The 23472-nt window shown below is 41.9% G+C and overlaps 1 long non-coding RNA gene across 1 annotated transcript; it reads left to right on the forward strand.

Annotated features, from left to right (window-relative positions):
• Window positions 1-6724: 6724 nt before the first annotated feature.
• LOC115496658 (uncharacterized) lies at window positions 6725-21295 on the forward strand. Its single transcript, XR_003962186.4, has 3 exons — window positions 6725-7584; window positions 10103-10196; window positions 20040-21295. It is a non-coding gene; the product is annotated as an uncharacterized lncRNA (long non-coding RNA).
• The last annotated feature ends 2177 nt before the right edge of the window (window positions 21296-23472 follow it).

Below are 23472 nucleotides of genomic sequence, written 5' to 3' on the forward strand. Positions count from 1 at the left end.
CCAGGTCATGGCAACATCATTTGGAGTTTTTTTCAGATCCGTGACATTCTTTAGCAGCTGTAGAAAGACTGTTTCTGCTCATCACATTTTTTCCTATATTTTTTTTTTCCTTTTAATACTGGAATTTCTTACAAGCTGGATTGGATCTGTACTAAATTGGGGTTTTTTTTTGAATATGCTTTTGCACATTAAAATCAATGTATTGCACCTTTTTTCATCCACTTAAAAAGTCCAGCTCTTGCTGATAGCCTCAGGTCTATAAAAATGGAATGTCCTTTCTGATAAGGTTAATTAACAGCTCTGCTTGAGTGGCTTAATTGAGTATAAATTTCCTATTATTCTTACACAGCTCCAAAGGCTTCAATTTCTTTTTCTTTTTCTTTTTTTTTCTGGGGGAGTGTTGTCTTACATTTTTGTCTTTTCTTTTTCTTTTCTTTTTCATTTTGTCCTTTCCAATTCATTTGAAATCTGACTTAAGTAATAGGGCAACAGCTCAAACTCCCTCCAGCATGGATCCCACAGAACAGTTTCCCACTGATACCATAAATGATAAATCCACATTTTTACTTCAAACTCCCCCCCAAAAAAATGCAACTGTTTCCTGATCAAAAATATATACTTTTTGGCTCATTGCAATGGTACCATATTTGGACCAATACTGGATCTACAGACTTTATTCTTACTGTTGACCATCATGGTCATAATGACATTTATGTGAAAAGAGTTAGATGACTTCACATCTAGTAGGTTCAAATGTCAGTTTGACTCCTTCAAATTCTCATGAAACTCAGCAGTTTGGCTTCTGATAGGATTGCTCAAATCACTGGCTCATGGCATAACAGTGAGATTTCATTCTTTTTTTTAACACAATCCCAGAATCATAGAAGGGTTTGGGTTGGAAGGGACCTTAAAGGACCTGGCTCCAATCCTTCTGCCATGGGCAGGGACAACTTCCATGGAGCAGGGAAAACATAAATACTACTACTAATAATAATAATGATAAATGGGCAGTAGGAATGACATGTTCCTCGTTTCCCTTCTAAAATCACAATTAAATCCTGCAGAAGTAGCAAGACAGGTAAGTAAGTGGCTCACTCAGGTTTGCTCCACATCCAAATGCTGCAAGCCAGTCACAAGCTGAGGCAAAGCTGACCTTGTGGATGGCCATCACCATTTCACAGGGACATGATTTGAGACAGAAGGATCCCCCTGCTCCTGCAGGGTTGCTTCTTCAAACAAACTTCAACATCCACTGTCTAGAGAGACAGACATGTAATCATCCATGCAGTCTGGGGATAACCCTGAAAATACCTATTCATGCAGCCAAGGATTTTAAGCCCAGGTATTTGATTGTAGCTATCTCAACTTCCACTGATCCCTTTGAGCTCAGATGACCTTAGCAGGGTTACAAGGAAGCAAATGGCAGCTCAAAACATTAACTTTCAGGTTAACAGTTTTAATTCTGAGCCATCCTTTTTCTTTATCCCTTTTCCCCGCAATGTGTAGAAGCAAGCTCTAGTCTAAAGCAGGATCAGACACAGTCACTCCCCTAAAGCTGTTTTCTCCATGCATGTACCAGACTAAAGAAAAATGCACCCAACTGGTACAGAAGCAGCATTTTTCTTCAGGGTTTCTTGGTGCAAGTATCAGGTACAAGAATGAAGCTGAAACAGTTTTCACATGTCACCCGACTCAGAGATGAAAGCGCATCCTTATCAATATGCACAGTTTGGGTGTATTTTATTTTTCATGATGTGGCAGTGTAAACAAAAAACCCACAAACATGCACCAGTAATGTCAATTGGAACATTTGTATTCACTGATTTTCATAACTGACTTCCTTTCAGGAGGCATTTGTATTAATATATGTTTGATGTTTAGCAAATCTTCCTCTCTGTTCTTCTGATGAAATATTAAATCTGGGTTCTTTTGAAGATGTTTTAGCTGCAGCCTAGTATCTGGCATTCTTTGCAAGCATTTCCAGCCCTAAGCATAACATATAGATAATATCTGTTCTGCAGTTGCTCCAGGAAAAGAGGTAGCAAAACTCTCTTCTACTCCAGGAGAGCAGGTCCTGGCTCTTACAGGGAAATGTATTCAGCATAGACTCTCTTCTGCATCTCTCAGTTCTTCTCAAAAGATTTGAGTTATATTCTGCAAATCCACACAGTTATTCAACCCATGAGGGAATAGTTCTACTGCAAGCACTAGAATTCTTTGCCTGGGTTGCATGTATAATGCAAAGATTTTTATTTAAGTTTTCATTTGATCCTGAAGATACACTGGTTTGCACCAGGAACAGAGCTAACAGAGTTTTGTTTAATTCAACTTAATTATTGAATTAAACAACTTATTTTATTTTATTTCAGGTCACACAATTGGAGAATCCAATCCTATGGAAAGAACCAGCATATAAAGTTGGAAGGAGTTCTACCACTGCCATGAACCATGGGAACTATAAGAAAAGAAACAAAACAAAACAAAACAAAAAAAAAAAAAAAAAAAAAGAAGTGCTGAAAAAAATTTGGGTTGTTCCATAGAATCATCCCTGAAAACCTGGCATCGACCCTGATGTGGAGTAAAATCCACTGAGCAGAATGTCAGAAGATCAGCCTGGAAAGAATAATCATGACTTTTGTCAGAAGCAAATTTCATTGGGCACGACATTCTAGCAAAGGGGTGAGTGGATTTAGATCATGCCTCTTTCCCAAACTTTCCGAATTAGTAACCATAGGGATTTCGTTTATTTCCTTGTTGTTTTGCATTGCTGACAATTTGCACTTAATTTTCTGAATAAATCTATAGCTTGACCAGAGTCCCATCTTTATCTTATTATAGAAAGAGGGCTGTGAGAGAAGAGAAAGAGAAAATGAAGTTGAAAAGACAGACCAAAGAGACTGCCCTGCACACACAAACATTTTCCACTCCTGAACAGCAGCTCTCAATCCTGGTGGCCTGGCTTCAGCTATGTCAAATATTAAACCACACTTGTTAGTTTACTGACTGGAGATTTGTCTCTTTCTCCCCCTTTTCTTCCTCCTTTTTTTTTTTTTTTTTTTAATTGTTGTTACTCTGCTTTGCCTGAAAGCTGCAGCATCTCACTGTTTATTATTCCCACTTCAGTCAAACCCTGTCCAAAATTAACACGTTGCGTTCTGCAGCTGCTTTCCAGATCCAGTTATGCCAAAATGCAAGGAAATGTAAAATAAACACATGGAAGCTCTTTCAATTAGCACAGAATTTGATCCTGCAAAAGAAATTAAGCAGATAGGCAGTTTTACCCTGATGAGTAAGCCCAACCGAACATTTATGAAGTTAATCATCTGTTTAAAGTGAGTGCAGGATCAGGTCCAAGGCGAAAATGAAAAAGCTGCAGTAACAAGTGTATTTATGTTCTGTATTCCTTCTGGACTTTTAGTAAGATCAAAGAGCTCTCTGAAAGGCAGAAAAGCAAATAGGTTGCAGATGAACGAACAAAAAAAGTTTCTAAGCAATTACTGATTTAAAGCATGATTTTTCTTTAAAACTGCTAGTTCATGGCTGGTACAAACAAATAACTGCATAAAACTCAACTTTCCCTCCTAATTCTTCAAAATTCGTAATAAAAATGAATCAGTAATTGAAAGTCAATGGGAGTTAGGCACCTTTTGTGCCTTTGAAAATCTCCCCCAAAGCCTTTTCATCTATGCCTTGCTGTTCTCTGCCTGGTTTTTATGAGGGTTTATTAAGAAGTAGCCATTTGAGACTCCAAACACAAAGCAAAAAAAGAAAAAAAAAAGGAAAAGAAAAGGCAAAAGTCAATAAAACCAGAAAACTAGTTGGTCTGATCAGTGTCAAGTTACATTGTTTTCAACTTGAATTAACTGTAGCCATCAATAAAACTATAGAAATGGGGAAGTTGCTGTTATAAATTAATGATTATTTGCCATGAGCTTTAACAGGACTGTGTGTGCCACATTTTATTGTGATGGTTTATTCTTATTTGGTACAACAGTAATTGGGTCTTAAACATGATAAAGCATCCTAAAGGCTGCATTGGAAGCAGAGCTGTCTGCAGTAGGTTTTTAACTCTAGTTAAATAAGGTTAATCAAAGCTAATGAATCTGTTTTATCCATTGCCACAAGTATATAAAAAAAAATGTATCACCAGGTGAAGGAGCTAAAATATGAATTGCTCAAATGTGAACATACATTTTCAGTATGGTAATTCTGCCAGGCCCTTGTTATATATTGGGTATCTTGATAGTTCACTGTGCTTCTACATTTGCCACTGGAAGAGGTGGGGAGAGGGCAGACACTTGCACAGAAATAGGGAGAACTGTCCTGGAGCCTTCATTGGTAGAATTGCAAGATTGCTACCATCCCACCCTGTCAAGAAGCTAAGGCAGAAAAGTCTGGCCTTTAGTGATGAGGAATTTTCCCGGGTGCCCTCCATGCCCTCTTTGCCGAGGTGAAAATGCTGCTGCTTGAACTTTGAAGCCAATAGGAAAAGTGACACAACCCAAACCCAGCCCTTGTTTCTCCTGAGGCTCCTTGGCAGAAATAGAACAGGAGAGAAGCTCTGAGCACAGACACTCAGAGCCTGGGGCATAAAGTGGTGGAAGCAGGATGCATTTACCCTGCCTCTGGAATCCTGCAACCTCTGCAGCTGCAATCCATGCTTCTTTCGTTTTGTGCTTTTTTTTTTTTTTTTTATCCTTTGGATGAATTTTCACCTCAGACTGGCACAAATTATCAGAGCTGTTCAGCAAGGTCAGGTGTGCTGGGTGTCTAGTGAAGGCCAACGAAAAGGAAAAATACCAAAACAAAATTAAATTTAAAAAAGGCAGATTCCTCCATTCCCATTGCTCTTGACCAGTATCTTCCCAGTTTAAGGATCTGTGTGTGGGGGAGAAGTTAGAAAAGGGCGGCTGATATAAAGGAAGGCAGAGCCTGCTGGAAACACTGAGGGAGGGGAGGCCCAAGGACTAATTGCAGCCTTGATGAGGGAGAGGTGCAGCACAGGTTTTGGCACAACACCCCTCTGACCAGCTCCCCTCACTCTGACAAGCTACAGCACCTCATCTCCCCCATGTTTGATTTCAAGGGAGAAAAAAACAAACAGGGAGGAAAAAAAACCAAAACTAGTTGCAATATTCAGGGCCTGTTAGGCTACAGCTAATTAGAAAAAATGGGTTTCTTCCCCCACCCCGTCCTACTCCCCCCTCTTCTCTTTCTTTCTTCAGCACCTTTTCTTTCAAACATTTAGTCTCAGGAGGGGGAATCCAGCCTCTTGGCTGGGCTGTTTTCAAAACACGCCTTTGAATGCTTCTCCCTAATTCACCTCTTTTGTTTTTCCGCTTTTGTGTTTGCCAGTTTGACCATATAACGTTATACATCTGGTGTATAGCTTGTTGGGGGCTTTCTTTCTCCCAGGGATCCTATGCATTCCCTATAGGACCCTCCTGGGCTTCCATTCGAGCTATCGTGTAACATAAAGGGGGCTAAAGCAGGGCCAAGGGGATGAAAGCGGGGAGGAGGGGAGCCAGGGGGGCACGGCCACTGAAGAGTGCGCCCGACACACACGCACACACACAAAATAAAATAAGGTGGGGGCCAGGGCTGGGGTGGGGAGAGGAATAAAAAAAAGGAGCTGAAAAGAATTCTTTTGCTCTTTCCTTTTCTTCTCGCGCTGTTTCGGCCGGACCCTGCGTCAGGCAGGCACTGGCCCTCTGTGGGAAAGTGAGGCGGCCACAGAATAGATAACTCATTTGAATTCCAGCGACACATTCGTAAATAAAGCAAAAGTGGTGAAGGGGAGAGGGGCTGGAGCCGGGGGCTGGAGGGAGGGAGGGACGGGGAGCCAGAGGCTGTGGCTGGAGAGATGCAAAGCTGCCCCAGCACCCATGGCTGGGACCCCTCTCCCATCCTCTCTCATCCCCTGAGCCCAAGATCAGCAGTCCTGGCTCAAGCCTGGCCTTTCCCCATCCCATCTCTTTCTGCTGAGAGAACAAGAGTTGGCTGAGCAAGTTGGATTCTTGCTGGTTTTGGCGACATCCTCTATCGCAGCCGCTGCAGCTGCTCGTGTTTATTGTTGTGGCTGATGCTCCTCATGGAGATGGTCATGGTGGGGTGCAGGAGCATGTCCAGCCACCCTCCCCACTGCACCAGCCCGTCCCCTCCCCTGAAGGGGTGGCAGAAGGGGGGCATGGCACACCTCCAGGGCCTCCAGATCGTCACCTCAGGAGCTCAACTGCTATCCCTGTGCCCATTTTAGAGATGGGGAAACTGGGGACCGAGTGAGGGTAAATAGCTCAGCCAAAGTCCCACCCCGGAGATGCTGTGTTAAGCTCCTAGTGACAGGCAGGGCTTCCTCCCAGCAAGCTGTCCATCTCTTCATAAAAAAAAAACAAAACCACTTTTGGTCCAAAGGAACTTAAAATCTGGGGTACAGCTCAGCTTTCCTCTGTGCCCTCTTTAAACACATGCCTTTGATCCTGGTGGAAAGTGGGGTATTTTGTGTTCAAATCTGAAGTGTATGCAGTCCTTACACACTTTTTATTTATTATATATATATATCAGATGGTCGCGATTTATAGGGCATTTTAGAATTCAATTGCATACATAATTGCCTATAATAAATTTATAGGCAGCTGGACAGGTGCAACCAGTCATACTGTAAACAATAATTGTATATATAAATATATACATGCACACTTGTAAATATGCATGTGTGCACATACATACATATATAAAGGTAAATTATGGATCAAGCATGTTTTTCTCATCTTATGCACAATGGGTATTGTGACTTGTGCAAGAAGTTTCAGGTGGCATTTATTTTCCTTTGCATTGAACATGCATACACAGGACAGAAGCATATGTTCAATTCCACATCCACGCTGAGATTCCTCCAAAATATCTTAATTAGGTAATCAAGAATAAAAGTTCTAGATATGCAATTAAAATCAAAGTATTTTCCAATTTTTTTTCTTTTTTTGCCAGTTTATTTTTTCCCTCTCTTCTTTTAAAATAATTTTAGACTATGAAAAAGTCACCGTGACATAAAGCATCTGTAAACTGCACAGAGACTGCATAGGTTACAGAAATTACAGTGGGGACAGCTTTCTGCCAAAATGAAGTCTGCTTCTGTCACATCACTGTGTGAAACCACAACACTCCAAAATGGAAATTAGCAGAGATTTACAGAGATTCCCCTAAGCCAGCATCATTGATGTTCGTAAGGGTAGGATTTGGCCCCGAGTGAAAAATCTGATTTATTGAGTCGTTGTGACTGAGCAACTTGCAAGCAACTGGAAAATGTTTCCCTTTAGGGACCACAAACCTGGGCCTCCTTCCTCCTTCCACCTCTGCATTGACTACAGTCTCAAAGACCTTTTTCCCTTCCCTAAAATTTTGTGAGCGTGCCAGACTAAAGACAGCCCATCCAGACAAGCCTCTGGCAGCCTCAGGAGAGGGCTCTCATCCCGCCTGCCTGGGCAGGGGCAGCAGCTCCTCTCTGGGGGCCCGGGGCTCCCCTCGGCAGGAGATCCACAACCTCCACCTCCTCCAAACATTTGCAGCTCTCGGGAGCGGTGGCAGCAGGTGAGAACATGGTGGCTGCTTAGAAAAATAGCACTTTGCCAATTGAACAACACCCTTTAAAATTTCAGCTATTAACAAGTCTTTACAGAAACAGGAACTGCCAGTAACAAACTTGATTTCTAATGTCCCCTAGGTAATAATAACTCTCTAATTTGACTGTGTCCCAACTGGCCTTGTACTGCAGTTATTGCTTGAAGGGGTTGGAAGGGGTTTTTTTTGTGCTGCTGCCTTTTTTCTTATTAGTATTTTTTCTTTTTCTTTTCTTTTTTTTTTTTTTTTTTTTTTTATTTTTAAGTTGTGTTTTGTTTTCCAGCAAAGCAATCTCTTTTAAAAAGCAAATTGAAGGGAAGGTGGGGAGAGGGGGAATGGAGGGCGGGGGGGAGGCGGGGGGACACACATGCGGAAATTTAATGTGAGAGCTGCTCCTCAGAATGAAGATGTTGGGTTTGGCATAAAGATTGCAATCAGCTGGTTGCTTTGACACTGCTCGAGCCTTTCAGTGACTAAGACAAGCCTGAAGGATTAGGATGTCAAGCCTGTCCTGTCATCTTCAGGGAGCGGGGGAATGGAAGGAGTTGCCTTTTTTGGCTACGTCTTCATGAGGCCCAGAGGACAGAAACCTTGCTGGTTAATTAAGGCCAACCTCAGCCCGTCACTGATCAACAAACTCCTGCTTTTTGAGAAACATGGTGCAGCGGGGAGGAATTTATCTCCAGAGCCTTCCCCTGCAGCCCCCACGCCAGCCCAAAGGATGGCTGCACATTTTGGGAAAGGCAGTGGCCTCCTCCCAGGCAGCTGTCAGACAAAGCAAAAGGACCTGGAATAAGCTGACTTAATCAAACCATATTTAGCAGGCTAAAGGTAACACCAGGCATGCATTTCTCCAGCATTGTTGGGGCTGACGGGAAATATCGATGCTTATCAAGCAACAGTTCTGCTGGTAAAAAGATGTGGCTTTTGTGGGTGTCTTTGCTTCTCTTATTGTGTTCCCAATTGCCAGGTAAAGCCTAATCAGACAGTGGCAACAGGATCCCAGTGCTTTGTTTGTGTTTTCGAGATGCATCAAGAGTTTGAAAATTAACTGCTGTACCACCTTCTGCAAATAATGTTGATCAGGCTTATTTGTATGAAAAAAAAAAAAAAAAAAAAAAAAGCCAGTCACTCCTGCTGCAAACTGGCTATAAGGAAATCCAAGAGTAGAGCCTGCAACCCTTGCTCACAGACAACCAATGTCCATGTGATGTGTCCACACTGAATCATTTTCATTTCCCAAACGAGTGACCTTTGTCAGGAGGATATAACACAATGTCCCAGAGAACAGGCTCGCATGCAAAAAAGCTGTTCCTGAGTGGGAATGCAAATACTGGGACAAGAGTGAACTTTACATAAACACCGAGAGCAAAACTTTGCTGGTCTGAACAGCCATGAAAAAGAAGGCAGTGGTAGAAAATGAGATTCACTGGAGTAATTTGTATGAATATTTAGTGAGTCTTCCCAGATACAGATTTCTTCCAGCTTCCTTCATAGTAAAATTAATATCTAAATAATCCAGTGCTGCCAGTTCCTAAAATAACTCCTGGGGTCCCAGCCCCTGGAATCATGTGATTATGTGGGAAATTAGCTTTCATTTATTTAAAAAATATTTTAAAAATCTCTAAATCTTATAAATTCATGGAAAAGATGGGAAGATGGTTTCCAAGGGTTCAAAATGCAAAATGTAGATTAAAAGAAATTCAGTGCCTCCAGCCTCATAAAAATAATGTAATATTCAAAACTTTACTACTCAAGTGTTACAACACAGCTCAGAAGGTGGCATCATACAACATATGGAAACTTTTCCATCTTATTTATTCTAAGGCTTTAATTTGACAGCAGAAAGGCCACTGTAGTGTGTCTCACCTTTGATTGTACTGGAGAAAAAATAACCCTACAAAAAACCCCTTCTCACCCTTCCTATTTTTTCTTGTTACCATTAGAGAATATGCCTGAAGTAATCCCTAGAAACAATCAAAAATGGAAGAGGTATTTTTTTGCAAACCCTCCTGTTGGGTGTTATCACAAACATACTTTTTCTTCAATTTCTGTTGCCCTTATTTCTATATTCTAGATCTCGCTGTGTCAAAAAAAAAAAAAAAAAAAAAAAAGAAAGCAAAATGTGTCGCCTCACAATAAATGAGGTGAACTACAGAAGCCTCCTGTTCAGGGAAGGAAATCGCTTCCAGTTAAACAAAGAAATTTAGGGTCTTCTTCTTTTCATGAAAATACCATACATATGGCCTTTGAAATTTGTCACTGAAGAGTGTTTAGTTCTACAGGAAAATTCAGCACTTTATAGCATTTCAGCTGCAAGACTCATGCTTTTTTTTCTTTTTTTTTTTTCTCTCTCTCCTTTTTTTTGGCCTGCAGCCCAATGTGAATGTATGATCACTAGCACAATAGTTAAACATCTGAGTCGTTTTGAAGTGCCTTCAACATTGCAGTGATGTGATAGGTTTTTTTTTTCTTTCCCTTCAACTAGGCAATTTATGGAAGAAAATCCAGTCTCCCCCCTAGTGGTGGCAAGGAAAATCCAGCAGGAGCTGCCTGATCGATCCCTCAAAAGCTGCTGTACTGTAAGTGCAGTGCCTGGAGGTACCTGTTTCTGCAACCATTCCTGGTCATTACAAAGGGTTGGAAGATTTGTGGTACCTTTTTTTTAAATGCATGAATAAGTTATTTCAATAAATTTCGCAGGAAGACATAGGTAAAAATAATAATAAAAAAAGAACCAAATAAAAATAAAACACTATGTGAATAAATGAGATAAAATAACCCATAAACTAAGAAAGAAAGCAAAATATCAATAAAAGGGGAAAAGGCTCAAGCCACCATGCACAGACCAGGCTGTGATGAAACCCTCAGCTCCCACATAGAAAATGGTTTCTGACTGTAGCCATTCACGTGTGGATTTTCAGATGGTAAAGGGCTCAGGGGTGCAAGGAGCCATCCTGCATGTCAGTCTAGTCCATACATATTTCTGCTGCAAATGGATGATGGGCAGCGTGTTTCCTTAGGACTGCATCACCTCTGGAATGAGACAAAGATCAGATGCATTTCAGGCAGTAAATGACAGAACCACCCTGAAAACACAAACCACCCAGAAGCTGAGGAGCAAACCTTTGGCAGAATGAGTCAGGCAAAGGGCTCTCACGAAGGCACCTGGCTTTTGGGTGGGTGTCTTGACCCCTGGCAACTCCCTCACTTTGACTCTCATCTCTCCTTCCCTGTTTGCTCATTAAAAACCTCTAAAAGCCACATGATCTTTCCCAGCCCAGAACAGGAAAACGCTGGAATTGCTAACATTTTCATGGGCTGAGAAAGATATTTCCCATTGAACTCCACCCAGATGTGCAGCCCTTTGCTCTGCAGGGCTGACTAAGGCTTAGTGAAGCCACAAGGAAGAATCCCACAGGTGGTAAAGGGCTTTGCCCTCCCCAAAATGTGGCACCACTTTTGTTTATCGTTGGCTGCATCCTTTAGCAATTCTCTTTGTGAGAGGCGTGACCTATACCCCAGGGGGCAGGACGGAAGAGCCAGTCATTCCTCAAGCAGCAGGACCTAATGAAGCCTTGCCTCGGGGACATTCCTCAGCCCTGATTCTCTGGTGTCTAATAGAGGTTGTGCTCTCAACCATCTCCTCCACTAGCAGGACTTCTTTCCTCTGCCTGGTGGTTTATCCTGTCAATGGTTGTGGCAATGGACTAGCTTGGAGGCCACTGCTACCCCCTGCCAGATACAACTGAAAGCAGACAGAGGTTTCAGAAATTATTGGAGAGCTTTAAGATAGAAGAACAACACTGAAAACACCAAAAATATTATGACCCCAGAGACGCTTTTTCCTAGGAAGTGAGGCTCAGGAAAGCAGAAGAAAGATTTTCATCCGAAGCTGTGGTCTGAATTTTTAATTCTGTTGCTGTTGTTCTAGCCTTTCAATACCTAGAAAAGCTGGTGGAAGGATGCATCTATGTACCAAACCCTGTGGTCTTCAGCTGCTGGGTGAAACGTCCCTGTTCTTTCACACTGGGAAAAAGGGATCACATCTTCTGTCCTTGGTGAGCCAAACTGAGAGGGCAAAACTGCCCCCTTACTGTCCTCGTGCTGCAGGAGATGGAGCAGATGGAAAAGAGCCTCCTTCAGCTCTTAGGATAACACCAAACTTTGTTGCTTTGTGAAGTGCAATCCTGCTGCTACCAGCTGGACTGTGCTACCGTGCTGCTCCGCTGTCCAGATTGAAAACATGCTCGCAGGAAAGGCTGCAGTAAACACGAGGCCATATGCAGAGTGTCAGCTTGTTCCTCTGTCGTTGTGGTTCTGATATTTGGAGGCAACTGGAGCTGAGTTGGAGCCCTACGAAATCCACCTGCCTCTGTGCCATAAGATGTGAGGAGAAATGTGAAGTTTTCCTTCTGCTCAGCTTTGATACCCAATGTTTGCATTTGATAATGAAATATATGCATTTGTCTAAGTCCTGCTGGTGTGGCATGGAAGACTTGATGGAGTCATTTTTCCTCAGGAATTTCTGCCTGGATTCAAGGCTCACTGGGTGCCATCAACACTACATGAAACTTTCAGCTTCCCTTATTTTTTTATATACATAAAAAACCTATTCCATATATATCTATACACACACACACATTACAGTCCAGACCCAAAGGTAGGCCAGCAATAAATACAACTATATTTTTAAAAAAACATATTTTATATGCATATGTATAAATATATATACACACACATATACATATATATACTTCAGATCAAAAAGGTATGAGCTAGTAATAAATACTGCTATATTTTTCAAAGAAGGTATATTAAATTGATTTGATTACAATAGAGCTGACACATACTGTGCAAAAAAAACAAGCACTGGGAAAATTCATTTACTGGCTATTATAAATGAATTTCCCCGCCTGTTGTTCTTTTTGTGCAGTATGTGTCAGCTCTATGGTAATCAAATCAATTTAAAATACCATCTTTAAAAAACATATAGCGTACATAAGACTTATGTTCTCCATAAGACAAGAGAAATACCCCAGCCTTAATCAGAGTTCTTCCTTCTTTGTCCAGCTGTCTTTCAACTGCTCTGTCTCACAAAACTACCTGACAGGTTTCAAGGTTGGGATGGACTCTCATAATGCTGGCATTAGAGCCAAAGGGGAGGTGTGGGCTTTTTCACCATATTGCATTCCAGAGGTGTTTTCTCCCATAGGTGCTTCATGTGACATTACATTTGCCACCTCACAGGGCTCGACACAGGGGATGGAGCTAAAATGACACCAGCAAGTTCAGCCACAGCATGACAGGCAGCAGCCTGGAGAGCAATGGATCCCTACAAAGCCTCGATTCACGCTCCCTGCTAGTGAAGGCAGATAAAGCAACTTCTGGCCCACAATATTAAGTGGTCTGCAGCTCATATTGTTCCCTTTCCCACAGGTCTGTGTTAGTTATTCAGAGGAGCTCACGGGTGACTGTGGAATCTGCACAATAATTTCCTCCCACGTCTCCCGCAGGGTGGTGCAAAGTAGGGTTAATATTTCAGTAACCCTCCTTGGACTGCAGTTGAATATACAGCATATTAATCCTAGATGTTATCACTTCTTCCTCCTCGTTAATCTCTTATCTTCTTCCTTTCTTTTTTCTGGTCTTTGTCTTTTCAGAAGATTTTATAGTTTGTTTGAGGCTTTTAAGTCTGCTTAGTATGTCATGAGTCATCCAAAGGAGTGTTTCTAGCAATACATTTCACATGTTAAATATAACCAGAAGGGATTATCTGGTGATTAAAGAATAAAAAGTCTGGCTCCTTTTCTTAGCACTATCATTAGACTAATTGTCTGTGATCTCAGGCAGGTCATTTCACCTCCCTGCTTTAGTTTTTCCTCCTTTAAAATGGCAACAAACCCATATACAGCAGTTTTGTCATATTTAATCTGTTCAGGTTTAGCTTTTCAAGACAGAAGCCTTGGGTTTATTTGGGTTTTTTTTTTCAGTCTTCTGAGAGACATTTAATGTAGTTATGGGAAAGTAGGGAGGGGTTTTTTACTTTTTGTTTGTTTGTTTAGTTGGTTGGTATTATGAGAATCCAGCCTGGAATCAGTTACAGAAAGGAGCAAATGAGATGAATACACCCATCCTGCAGTCCACCAGTTCCACAAATAGCCTAACAAAATCCAAAACTAACTACCAAGATTCTTCAAATGCCCATTTCTACCAAACAGAAATGCAAAGGGCAAATGTCTTTGCTTCTCGCCATGAGGTTTCAGTATAGCTTATGTGTTACCATGTAATGAAAGAATTCCTGAAAATAATGCCTCAGAATAGCCACTCATATTCCCATGGCATGGATAATCAAGATAATACTGTGGCAAGAGATGATTAACCACTGTAAATCTTTTTGGCAACCTTTTCTCAGCAACCCCTTTCTGATATATATGTTTGGTGAAAAATGACACCATGGGCAGTCCTCCTGTCCATCTAATCAATTAGATCAGGAGAGAGGCGTTTTTATTTACTCTGTTACCCATTGTTTCATGGCTGGAATCTGATGCCAGAGTTTTCATGGTTTAAAAACACCCGTCTTATAACTTCCTGCATCTCAGCCATATTCCCAGTTTTTTTACCCTCTATGCATTGTTCTCTAGGTAGACAGCATTCCCTTTGCCTACATCCTTCACCTGATTAACTACCTCCATCTGCTGCAGATCCCTGTTATTAGCCATGTGTCTTTCCCTTCTTTTTTTCACCCTTTGGGCAGACGATTTCCGATTTCCATGTATAGGACAACATATGTTCCTTAGCTTTGCTACCTCTTGTCAGCCATGGTCACTGCCAAGAATGCCTGATGTGCCCTTCTCCAACTTCTTCATTGCTTATTCAGCCTAGAGAGATACTGTGCCAGAGCTGGATATAAGACTGTTAACATGTGTTTACAGGGCCATTAAAGAGCCATTCCACACTGTTATAAACCCCCAGTGTATTTGACCTGGAAAAAGTGACTGCCATGCATTTAGCTGTTTCCAGCTGAATGAAGCTTTATCTCAATGACCAAGAAAACAAAGAGGGGATGGGAGAAATGGGGAGTGAGGCAGGGAAGAGGAGCACACACACATGCACACAGGCACTCACCCCTCTATTTGTACCGTTTAACTGCAGAGGAAGAAATGCAGAAAACACCTCTCAAGTCAGGAGAATACTCCAGCCAGCCAGGGTGTTATAAATTAGAGCCTGTCAGTATTACAATGTATATTAATAGTCACACCTCTTTTTAATGAGTTTGGCATTGGCAGCTGAGAGGAAATACAAGTCATCATGGCTCTGCTCATGCACACCCCGACAAAGGAATCCGTAATAAATCTTCCTAGAACAGCACTCACCATAAATATGTATCACATAAGGCATCTGTTTTACATTCTGCATATAAATCAGCATAGCGCTGAATAGCAATGAATCAGCTTCTCAATGCCTGATTTGATAACAAATCGACTTGGATCTTAGGAGAGAGAATTTACAGCCCTCACCCTGAAGACAGATAGTCAATACTTAAGACGAGTGCCAAGTTAACTTCTCTTCAGCAAGCAAGTTTACACAATGAGATGCTTTGGCGTTGGTGGGGGAGGGGAAGGGTGTGAGCAAGGGGGTGAGAGCAAGATATTTTTGAAGGTTTTTTAATTAGTGCTTGAAGGACACTGCAGGCTCCGTGTCTGTGCTTCAGCCACTGCTTTGTTCCATGCTCTGCCCTCCAAGTCCTGCAGGTACCACTTCCAGAGAGCTCTGCTTCACGAGGCTGAGCTCCTCGGAGTTCAGCAGCGGCCCTGGGATGGAAAATCCAGAGGACAGGAAGAGACATCCCTCACCTGCCTGCTGTTGCCTGGCAGGGCTCTCCAGAGCCGTGGAGGAAGCGAGGATCTGACCCCTTTCCTTAGAGTCATTGATGATAACTTCCTGGAAAGGCCTTTTATTCCAGGTCTGCAAACCAGCTCTGAGTATTTATGGCGCATTTCCAGTATTGCTTCGCTGATGGGATCAGGTCACAGGGGGAGAAAAGGAATAACTGAGGGTTTTTATTTTTTCCTTTTCAAAGCAACGGCTTGTATGGAAATGTCCCCAGTCACAGGAATAAACATTTCACGATCCTATTCGTAGTAAGCTGCAATGTCTGCAGTCAGCTGAAGAGGACTTTAAGTCAGCTCCACTCTTTTTCAAAGCTGGCTGAAATTCCTCAACAGAAATATTTTCTCAGCAAAATGTAGGTTTTCCAGGAAAGAAAAAAAATCAACCTTCTTACATTTTTTATGGGAAAATGTCAAAACTGGAGGAAAATTTCTAATTTTCTGATGGGAAAATTCAAAAGGAAATGTTTTATTTTCAACTGACATTTTGACATTTCTACTTTTGGAAGTGTTGAAAAATCTCTAAAATGTCGACATTTTGAAATGTCCGAAATGTCGACATTTTGAAAAGAAGCATTATGTTTTCTTATTTGACATTTCCAGGCAAAGAGTTTAGTTTTGATTGAAAATGTCAAAAACATTCGTATCCTGGCTAGATTTTCTTCCTCAAAGACTTTTTTTTCCTTCATATTTCAACTTTTCATCCCATTTTAGTATAAAAACAAACATCCTGACTTCCCATTGAATTGAGATTTCATTTTTCAAACAAATGGTCATATGTACTCTGTAATCAGCTCTCTGCTGGCAGGATTGCTTAGCTACAAGGCTGGCCTATCTTTTGGGGATTTTTTTTGAGGGCAGTGGGTGAGGGGGAATGAGCCTGCATTAGATGCATTTCACTTGTCTTCTCTGTACAATTATATTTCATTACATTATGCTTCCTACACGATTATTGAGCTCAACAAGCAATCATTTGTCTGATTGCCTAGAGAAATCATGGAAAATAAGGTGGGGAAGGACCTCCAGAGGTCATCTTGCATATCCCTCTGCCTAAAGAACAATCAAGTGCATTTATATAATTCCTTACACATTCTTGTCCAATCCATTCTTAAAGACCTCCATCAATGGAGACTCCACTATCTCTCCAGGAAATTTATTCTGTTTCTTTACTGTTCTTACTCTAAGAATTCCTTTCGGGTGTAAATTCAATCTACAACACTACACCATGGTATCATCCTCCCATGTTCTTTTGTCTTTAGAGCTGTCTTGTATGTGTTTGAAGACACTTTCTCCAGAAAAGGGCTTCTTCCATTGCTTCTTATAAGCTTTTCTTGCTTTTCACCCAACATTATTTATTTCTTCTCATGGCACAACCATATGTATTTATTAAAGTAGGTGGGTTTTTTTCTATCCTTGGGTCAGAGTACGTAGAACCATTTGATTTCAGAATCAGATTGCTGCATCAAATGAGCTATTAGTCTCATCCAGGCCTTCCACTAGTTGACAGCATGATTAGTCCTATCTGGCTGGTAACAGCAGGATGCTACTCAGGCCTGAGTAGGAACAGAAAATGCTCAGAAGTGTAAATCACACATTGGGACACTCTGGATGTGTGACCTGGAGTGTCCCTTTGACCTCTATGTATGCGACTGGCAAGATCATAAACTGGAGTTTATGTACATTTGAGCACAACAGAGTTGTCCACGGAACAGGGACAACCCAGTAACGAGGAGCAGTAGAGGAAGAGTGCATGTAGGACAGCCTCCACCGCACAGCAGCCTCTCCACATGTGCAAAATCACATGTACTATAACAGCTGTATCTGAGCTTTGCTGGGGCTGGGACCTGCAATCCTGCAGGAAGAGCTGCAAACATGAAGTGAAGGACCAGAGCCCCTCCCTGACCTGCCCAGCCATGGCCCAGCAGGTGCTGGAAGGGTGATGAGCTCCCAGGTGCGTACTGAGCTAGCACAGCTGTGCTGCTCTGTGGATTAGAGCCTGCTTGGACTTTTCTCCTCATTACTGTGATTCCTGGCTGTATCCCTTCTGTCCCTGTGACCCAGCACAGGAGGAGTGTATAAACCACTTGGACAGCAGCTGCCCTACCATGGAGCATGCAGCTACCTGAATATCTGAAGGCACCATTGAGACTGTAAAATATGTATGGGAAAAGCAGGAAGAAGATTGCACAGAGATCCAAGGCAGAGTTTCTTAATATATCACTATTATTGTCTGCCAAAACTGGGGCATCTCTGTTCAAGCCCGGAGATATCGTTTGTTCCCTCTCAAAGAAAAAAACTTAAAAAAAAAAAATTACGAGAATTGCAGTAGACAAATGGAACACCAAACTTTAAAACAGAGTAAAAAAAAAAATTCTCAACAACAATAATAATAATAATGGTCAATCATAAACTGATATAGTGCCGGCTTTCCCTCCCTTTTCGCCACCTTACAGGATATCCCGTCTAGCAGCAGGAACAAAACGTGGAAATGAATCAGTCAACAGAGCATTTTCTCCCATTAAAGCTGTTGGCAATTTTGACCCGTGCAGGGGAAGTTGCACATTAAGATGGATATTCCTAATCTGTAGGGACAACTGTCCTCACTGTGGGATGTAGCCTTTTTTTTTTCCTCTCTCTTTTTTTTTTCCTTTTTTTTTTTGCCAAAGGATGTCATAGGTGAATGCATTTCTGCTGTGCACAGTGCGAACACACACACAGCAGACAGGCCTGAAAATTGTTAACCCCTTCTTATTTTAGCTGGATATGCTCTTTTCATTTCTCTCTTCTCCTCTTTTTTTTTTTTTTTTTCATTCAGCATGCAAGAATCTACCACTTCTCTGGCCTACTACTATTTACTTTAATAATGCACAGTAAAGCTATTATTTTCCAGCCATGGGAAACTTTGGCTTTTATTTTCTCTTATAATCCCATTGCTGATAACCAGTGACAGCAGAAGAATATTAAGGTGCTGGAAGAGATTCACTTTCCTTTTTAACATTCACAGGTCTTCTACATTTTCAAGGTGGGAGAAAGTGAATTTTGTGCCAAAAAAGGACCAGGAGTCAGAATGGAAGTTTTTCTTTCCTGATTCAGTAGTGAATGGAAATAGAGATAGTTCATCATTCACATTTCTTTATATCACCCCATAAGTGCTATCTAGTAAAATGGTCATGTTGTATCATCCAAACACCCAAGAGAAAAAAAAAAAGAAGACAAAAACACGATCCCTGTTTGTGCATAGAAACAGTTTTGTTGTCTGGGGACTAAAACAATGAGAAAGTCACTGGTTTCCCTATGGTCACATGTGATCTGTGGAAGAGCAAGGTCCTGAGACCAGCACTGCCTGGTATCCCACTTACATTTTATACCCTGGTTGATTTTTCATTACAGCAGTAGTTACCTCCTAATCTAATGACAGTTACTCCACTCACCAGGGGCGTGTAAAGTCCAATTCATTCCAGATTGGAAAGTTCTTTGAGAAACCCTGAATGGAAGGTGCTATAGAAGTGCAATGTGTTATTAATAATCTCTCCTATCTGCATAAATCTCCATTGAATCCTCCCGGTATCATTAAAAGTAAAATAATCCCTCAGCACAGCTGAAGAGCTCAAACCCTCTTTTCCCTTTGTAGGTGTCTGGCTGTTTGCTAAATGAAAAAAAAAAAAAGGCCACACAAAACGCTGACATCTTTTTGTGACCCTTGTAGAGCTACGTAGAGCTAATGAGTTTGTTTTCACTTTTGTAGATGAAATTTCCAGGGCGGAGGGAATCCGGGGTGGTGCTGGGAAACCGCGGCGCGGCTCCCCGGGAACTTGGCTGAGACCACCATACTTGTTTCATGTGTGGCCTCCCTTTTTGCCTCATTGGACCAGAATTATTTAATGAGCCCTCTGAGAAACCCAGCTCTGGTCCCTTAAGATGGAAAAGGATCGTGTGGAGCTCCGCTACCAGGCCACACAATTTTCAGGCTCCCTTCTTTGCAAGAGGCTGCAACAGCTCCTTCCCTTTCTGCAGCTGATGGTGAAAGTGGGGAGAAAGAGAACAATAACAAAACAAAATTGCTTCCCACAGCTGAGAAAATCACCCTCCCTTTATTATTTTTTTTCCCCTTTAGGAAAGAAATAAATAAAAGGGAAAGAACCCAAATGGGATCTCTCCCTCTTCAAACATACAAATGATCTTATGTTAGCAGTTGGGATTAAACATCTGTCTGGTGGTTATGTGATCATAACAGATGCTGTGTGCAAACGTTTCCTGCTAGCTTTGTTTTGGTTAATATTGTTTGTGTAGCACATTGGGTTATATTCAGCTGAAGGGATACAGAGTCTGTTTTTCTTCCCCCCCCAAACTTCTGCTGAACTTCAAGCAGCTTCATCATCTTTTTAAAAAGAAATTGGAGGCGGGGGTGGAGGGGAAGAGGGTCATTGACTGATGTCATGTGGAAAGTGATGTCACACAGCACTGATGAAATGGCAATCCACCCGGGTTTTGAGCCGCTTTGATGTTATGTTAGGCCTTTTTCCTCTCTGTTAGGTTGCCCTTGGGTCCACTTGGCCATGCAGCTGGAAATAAATACAAGGATATTGTAATGAGTTTTGCTGTGCAACTGGAGGACCCCGGAGCTCAGCTGCTCGGGATTTCCATTGTTCTTTCTGAGAAGCTGTGTTTCCAAATGGAGCCACATGGATGCTGACACTGCAGTCCTTGAAGGCATTAAGGCTCCAGGGTGTTTTTATACTCCGTCTACATCTGGGGAAACTGAGGCACTGAGTGTTGTCCTTGGCAGTGAGAACATCTGCAGCAGGACAAGCTTTTCATCCCTTGTCTTAACCTCTGTTCCACTAAGTCTTACAGGTAGGTGTGAGGCTTCCCCACTTGTTTCTTCCTGGCTGAGGAACAGACGCTGTCTTTTACACACTTTTGCCTTATTACTTTCCTACAGTGGCATCCAGCTGAGCAATCCTCCTCTCTGCAAAGTTCTCTCAGACATTTTGACCACAGCTATGGCTCAGCACAAAGATCCTCCTACTGCAAAGCAATGCTCCTCACTGCCCAGGTGCCACACACACCAGCACCCACCCTCAGCCTATAAAAAAAGCAGCCTCAAGAGGTCTTTATGCCTGAGCCAAAAAGGATAGCTATTAATTTGTGTCATTGGGAATAAATGTCCCTTTTCCCCCCATAATCATAACCTTGCAAAGCCCTACTGAAACAGTCAGCCCGAATAGGAGAATTCAGTATTGAAGGACAGAGATTGTGGGATCTCTAGCGGATGTGTGAGGGGAAAAAACCCATATTGCAGGAACTACTTCATCCTGCAAGAGGATGGTGGCAGGTAGAGCAGATGAGTGGATATTCCAACCTGCTCAGCCTGGCATCTATTCCTTGCGCTCTGTTTTTTTCCCAACTGTTTCATTTTATTGTCTCTAAATGTCCGGTTGTGGTTCTTTCTGTGTTAACATTTGCCAATCATTTCTAGCCAAGAAAAAATAGAGATTAAAATGATTCATGTTAAATAGCTTCTGGGCAGCCTTTTGCAACAGTGAGGGACTTGGGGTCTTTTCACTATAATTACTTTGAAATGTGACTTCCTTTTCCTGGAAAGGAGGGCTGGTCCAGTGAATGAAATACCCAGCTGGAGGCTGTAAAAGTTTTTGTTCAGTGACTGTTTCAACCACAAACCATTCCATATAAAATCAAGAAATGTATTAAATTCCCTTGTGCCTCAGTTTCCCCAGCCCTAATTGTTCATTATTGACTTTTTAATAAATAGTTTTGATGAAACAACAGTCCTTGGTGGAAATTGTTCATTTAAACATCCTTCTTTCACCTCTTTGGAGCACTCATGCAATGCTACTATACTTCATGTGTTTTTAGGAGAAGTGATTTAATTAATCTCAACAAGTTATTAAAACATGGTGGTGACTGGGATCACATGAGGGTAGGTAGCTCAATTGCAATGAAGTTGGTTTCTTCCTAAAGATATTAGAACTAGTTTTGTTCATGGGGAAGGCAGCAGCCTTCCATGGACTAAATTTAGGAGTGCAAAGATTTTCAGACAAGAGGGGACAAAGAATCCCATGGACACCTTTTAGTACTAAATAAGAGGATAAACTGTATGAATGCTACATTTATGAGCTCCAGCTTATCTCATGTGTGATGGGAGTCAGTTGGAAATTAAAATTCATCCAACTGACTGTGACCACACACATAGTCCATTGGAAAGGAAAAGCATGTTTGTGCAATTGTGTTTCCATCTCCAAAACAGCCCTAGCCTTGTTGGGCGGCCAAGGTCAAGAGTATCCACAGGCGTCTCCTCCTGGTCAGTGGGGAAGGAGATGGGGGCTCTCAGGGATCTCCCACATTGCTAAATTTCCCTCCCACTTCCAGCACTTTGTAACTGAAATAAGGAGGCAGAGGACTGGGTCTGGGCTGTGTTTTTACGGGCATTGGAGACTGTGTTGGGGAGAAGCAGAGAAAACGCCTCGGCAGAGCAGCGTGGGGGGGAAATTGCCCCTCCAGGAATCAGGACTGTGGCTCTGTGACCAACCAGTGACCCCCTGGATCCAGAGCAGTGCCTGGCCAGTGTTAAATGTACTGAGAAATGGCTTTAGCTAAGTCACCTGCAACAACATACTGGCCAGGATACCCTCACAACTGGCTATTTATCGTGTCACCAAGCATATAAAATTATTCCACATGTTGGCATCCACTAATTCAATAATCTAGTAATATAAATTTAGATAATAGACATTAATACCACATTTCAAAATACACCCACAACATTTATTTCTCTCTCTCAAGAAAGAAAAAAAAAAAAAAGAAGCACACATTGAGAGGGCTCTCCTGATGAAATAATAAAACCCATTCTCATCTAGAAAAAAGAATCATTATAGGAGGATGGTAATTTACTTTATATGACCTTCAATTGATTATTCTGGGCCTGCTACACAAATATCACAGGAGCTATTGATCGTAAAACCTACCAAATAGATCTCTAATAGCTTTTACTGAGGAAAAATAATTATGCCAGCGCTGTGGTCAAACACACATAAACCAATGTGGAGGTATTAATGTATAGTATTATTACCCATCTGTCTGAGAAGTATGGGGAAGATGCTTCGCAGTAACATGCTCTGTCTAAGCACCATGAAGGCTCAATATCTGGCCAACAATTACAGCCAGTTATACTGAAAAATTGATTACTGTAAGTAAAAGCTAAGACTGGAAAGCAGAGGCTGGAGCTTGCTTAATAAAAGTAGAATAATAACAACCATCATCCTAATTGTGGAGGAGTTCTGCCGTCGTATATGCTCGGAGCTGGAAATTGAATTCTCCTCTGGTGCCTGCGGCGGGGCAGCATTTCAGAAGCAAAGGTGTCCACCTTGGCTGGCCTCGAGACAGGGGAATCAATGCCTGTGAAAGGCCAGGCTGTCTCAGTCAGGAACAGAATGCTGTGAAGGGAAAAGAACACAAAGAGCCAGAAACTCACCACCCCTGCCCCCAAACCCCACCCCAGGAGCTGCACCTTTGGGGAAGTTTGGTGGTCTGGTGGGAAGGGGTGTTGGGGGTGGGTGCAGATTGTGATGAGCCTTGTTGCTGCTGTTACTTCTGAAGGAATTGATTCCCTCGTGGGAATCTGGCAGCAGTTTTGCAACTGATTTCATTGGCAGAAGGATCAAAACCTAAATGCTGTCTCCGTGCCATGATGAAAACTTTAGACTTTCTCTCTCTCTCTCTTTCACCATATGCATAGATTTTAAGGCATGTCAACTTAAAAATTAGATTGATTTTATATAAATCATATTAAAATGTAAGTAAAGTTATTGTAACTCAAGCGAATTAGGAGGAAAAGTGTGTTTTGCTCTATTTGTTGAAGTTTTGTTCCCTTGAGTTTTGGATCACCCGGTCTACTCTTTCTGTTAAGCAACTTAGTTCCACTTTCCCCTACTTCTCTGAGACTCAT

This window comes from Taeniopygia guttata, chromosome 10 (assembly GCF_048771995.1).
Source record: "Taeniopygia guttata chromosome 10, bTaeGut7.mat, whole genome shotgun sequence".
NCBI lineage: Eukaryota > Metazoa > Chordata > Aves > Passeriformes > Estrildidae > Taeniopygia > Taeniopygia guttata.